We start from the raw sequence: 5,000 nt of genomic DNA, 5'->3' as shown, positions 1-5,000 counted from the left end.
CTTCAGTACACAGCTTATGGCGCACTGATAGCCCTACCCTGACCCCTCCACTTACGGGAATAATTTCTTGCCATCATTGCTAACTAAAAGTCCTCATGTTTATAAGAAGGGTTCATACATGTCATTTTCTAATAATCATTGAAATTAATATTAATTTCTTCACATCGCGACTATGTTCAGAGTATACTGAAATATCTTAAGGTTTCTCTTTATAATAAATCTAACACAATCAATATCTTTATGTAATAATTTCCAACGAATTCTTTCTGAGAATTTACAAAATAAGATTTTTTAAAATTTTAAACTCAATACTACTGGAATGGAAAGTTGATTTACGAGATGATTTCTAAAGTTTATATACTCGAATATTTTAGCAACACAAGTTAATAAATTTTGACTTAAATTCAAATGTGAACAATAAATATTACTCAAGTCTGTAAAATGAAAGTACGTTATAAATAGTTTTCTCCAAATATCTTATGAATTGTTATCTGAAGTAGAAAAAAATTGTAATTTTACAGTGACTTGATGCCTATGAAAATACTATGTTTAAAACACGTGATTTTAATCGGAAATTCTCCGTAAAAATATACTGTTCTCAGGAACATTTCAGAAAATACAGGCGACCGTAATTTATACCCTATTTTGCTATTATCTTTTATGAGTTGGGTGTCCGTAATTACTCCTTTACGTCAATATTTCCAGGCAACATTTATTCTACGATTTTTACCGTTGTTTTTTACGGACATTTTTCAGCAGTCTATGATATATATTACCTTTCTCAAAACATTTCCTGACTTTGTCAAAAGTACAGAAAAATATTAGTTTTACCATTAATTTGATAACCGCCAGTTAGTATTGAAATCCTAAACGCCCTTAAAACCCTTATAATGGATAAAGATTCCTCAAGGACAATTCTGTACCATCATATTTACCTCCAATTGACCGCAAAACTGACAAACTTTAAATCGAATCCTGAAAGCTTTGTCATCCTTCGAACTACCAACATTCCAATTCCTGGACTTTCGAAGCCTTCAACTTCTTTTGCTGGGGTTTCTTCTTTCTTAGTTATTCTCTTGAAGTCGGGTGAAAATTTCTTAGGAACTTCCAAGAAAACTTCCAGCAAATCTTTCGTCTGTTCGGGTCGAAGGGATCAGCAGCAATCCAACCTTTTAGTAGATTTCTATTTCATTCAATTCTATTACTATTGAGGATTTTTCTATTTTAGTGCTATTGAGAAATTTTTCTATTTCATTGCTATGGAGGTTTTTTATTTTATTGCTATTGAGAATTTTTTTTCTATTTTATTGCGATTGAGTTTCTTTTTCTATTTTATTGCTATTGAGATTTTTATTTTATTTTATTGCTATTAAGAATTTTTTCTATTTTATTGCTATTCAGAATTTATTTTCTCTTTTATTGCTATTGAGCATTTTCAATTTTATTACTGCTCAGCCTTTTTTTACATTTTGTCACCATTGAATTTTTTTTTTCATATCATTACTATTGATCATTTTTATATTTTATTGCTATTGAGAATTTGTTTACATTTTATTGCTATCATTATTACTATACAAGCTAAAACCCTAGTTGCAAAAGCAAGATGCTATGAGCCCAAGGGAAAAATAGCCCAATGAGGAAAGGAAATAAGGAAATAAATAAATTATGAGAACAAATTAACAATAAATCATTCAAAAAACAGTAACAACGTCGAAACAGATGTCATATATAAACTGTAAAAAGACGCATGTCAGCCCGTTCAATATAAAAAAATTTGCTCCAACTTTGAACTTTTGAAGTTCTACTGATTCAACTACCCGATTAGGAAGATCATTCCACAACTTGGCCACAGCTGGAATAACACTTCTAGAATACTGTGTAGTATTGAGCCTAATGATGGAGAAGGCCTGGCTATTAAAATTAACTGCCTGTCTAGTATTACGAACAGGATGGAATTGTCCAGGAAGATCTGAATGTAAAGGATGGTCAGAGGTATGAAAAATCTTATGGAACATGCATAATGAAGTAATTGAACGACGGTGCCAATGATTAATATCCAGATCAGGAATAAGAAATTTAATAGACCGTAAGTTTCTGTCCAACAAATTAAGATGGGAATCAGCAGCTGAAGACCATACAGGAGAACAATACTCGAAACAAGGTAGAATGAAAAAATTAAAATACTTCTTCAGAATAGATTGATCACCGAAAATCTTGAAAGAATTTCTCAATAAGCCAATTTTTTGTGCAATTGAATAAGACAGACCTAATGTGTTTCTCAAAAGTAAATTTTTTGTCGGGAATCACACCTAAAATTTTAAAAGTTATACAAAGTTAAAGAAACATTATCAATACTGAGATCCGGGTGTTGAGGAGGCACTGTCCTTTACCTACTTACAATCATACTTTGAGTTTTGTTACGATTTAACTTCATACAAATAATTTGCACCATGCACTAATTTTAGCTAGATCTCTATTACGGGATTCAGCAACCCCAGATCTACTTTCAGGAGATGAAATTGATGCAAAGAGAGTAGTATCATCTGCACATGCAACAAGCTTGTTTTCTAGACCAAACCACATGTCATGTGTATATAGTATGAAATGTAATGAGCCAAAAACAATACCCTGTGGAACAACCGATATCACAGTCTTATACTCACTATGGTGCCCATCAACAAGAACTCTTTGAGATCTATTACTTAAAAAATCAATAAAAATGCTAAGAAATTACCCACCCACACCCAATTGTTTGAGTTTGAAAACAAGAGCCTCATGATTAACACGGTCAAAGGCAGCACTAAAATCAAGGCCAATCCTACGAATTTCCTGACCAAAATCAAGGGATTTCTGTACAGCATTGAAGATTGTTGAAGATTGTAAGAAGTGCACCACTCCAAGGCCTTTACGAAAATCAAATTGCAAACTAGGGAATAGATGATTACCTTCAGCAACCCTATTAAGACGTTTTGTCAAAAGACGTTCAAAAACTTTAGATAATATGGGAGTTATGGAAATTGGGCGGTAATCAGTTGGCCTTCAGATACCACAAACATATTTACATAAAGGAGTAACATTACCAATTCTCCAACAAGTGCTAAAAGCTCTTCTTCTTGCTAACTTGCGCAAAATAGCAGATAACTTTGGAGCTAAGAAAATCTGCAATCTTTCTAAAAACAAAGGGAAAATACCACTTCTGTCTACACCTCTATAAGCATCAAGGTCCATCAACAGAGCTTTAATTTCGCGAGATCAAAAAGCTAAACTAGTTAGTTTAGCCCCAGGAAAACAAGGTTGAGGAAGTTCAAGTTTTTCATTACTTTGTTTACTGTTAAAAACATCAGCCAAAAGGGTTGCCTTTTCCTTTGGATAGTGAGTGACTGAGCCATCTGGTTTAAGTGAAGGAGAAACTGTTACACCTACACCAAAGAGTGCAGATTTAAGGGTAGACCACCATTTATGTTCCATATATTGAGCATTTTCAATTCTATTACTATTCAGCATTTTTTAAAATTTCATTGCTATTGATTTCTTTCATATCATTACTATTGAACATTTTTCAATTTAATTACTAATGAGAATTTTAAATTTTATTATTATTCAGAGTTTTTTCTATTTTTTTTACAACTGATTTTTTTATTTCATTACTATTGACCATTTTTCAATTTAATTCTATCAAAAATTTGTCAATTCTATTACTATTGAAAATTTTTCCATTCTAATACAACTGACCGTTTTCAAATTCTATTCCTATTATGCATTTTTCCATTTTAGTACTATCGAGCAGTTTTCAGTTTAATTGCCACGATGTTAGTTTGAAAAATAATGTTTATAAGGACTATCCTTTCGGCTAATTGAGGTTGATTTATGAGAATAATTCAGTAAAATATTAGAATTCCCCTATTCTATACCAATGTCAATAGTTATAAAAATCATGAAATAACCTAGATTCTCCAAATAACATATTCTACTTTGAATAGTTATGGAATACCGGGAAATGTACAGAAGTATAAATATTAAGTCTACTGAATAATTACAAATGCACCTCTATTACTTATTAGTAGAATATAAGAAAAAAATTGAACAAGGTCTTTCGCCTGATAGGAGCAAAAAAATGGGTGTATATGATAGAAAATCATCGTTTTGTTCATCAAATGACTTGTGAATCTAGGAGGTGTTAACTACGAAAAACAATCATTATCGTCAAATACGTTATATAACTGTATTTAATAAACAAAAGCTGAAGTCCTGCAGTCCATTGTGACATGAAAGCCTGAGTTTTGCATTTGCATAACTGGGAAAGACAAAGACTAACTGTGTCTCACGCGAGACTTTGCGATGCATAGCTAAGGGAAGAGGCCTCCCTTGTACCTCCAGGAACTCTGTATTCGTTTGAACATTGCTAGAGTGAAATGGATGGGATAGTGACTGCATCATAGCCTAGGAATTGAAAAGAACTTGAATCAAAGAGAAAGTTCTGAAAGGGGCCGACTCTGTGCTTAGCTACGTTTCCAGATTAGAATATGTTGTTGCGCTCGGCGACTGAAATGCAAAGTTGGGAGACAGTGAAAGAGATTGAGTAGTTATTTGGCCATAGAATTCCAGGAGGGAATGAGAATGGGAAAAAAAAAGCCTTATGGATATGTATTGGACGAGGGTTGTGGAAGCTCAGTAGAAACACCAGACTTTACATCACGATTTGAGCAGAGCTTACTGCTTGGTATTCTTTTATTGGTCAGCACCACGTTATCCTCCTTTTGAGCTAAAGATGGAAGGGATGGAGGGATATTTAAAGGTTTAAAGGCCGCTCATGAACGGCAGAGACAAGGGATAGTGACAATGCCATCGAGACTGATCATATATAAATATAATCAGCGACCATACTCCACCTCCCCCCAAGATAGGACCAGGGACGGCCAAGCAATGGCTGCCGATGACTCAACAGGTAGACCTATAGACTACCCGGACCCCATCCTTAGCTCACAAAGATGGTGAGGTTG

Source organism: Palaemon carinicauda, chromosome 33 (genome assembly GCF_036898095.1).
Source record: "Palaemon carinicauda isolate YSFRI2023 chromosome 33, ASM3689809v2, whole genome shotgun sequence".
In the NCBI taxonomy this organism is placed as follows: Eukaryota; Metazoa; Arthropoda; class Malacostraca; order Decapoda; family Palaemonidae; genus Palaemon; species Palaemon carinicauda.
This window is presented reverse-complemented; position numbering follows the sequence as displayed.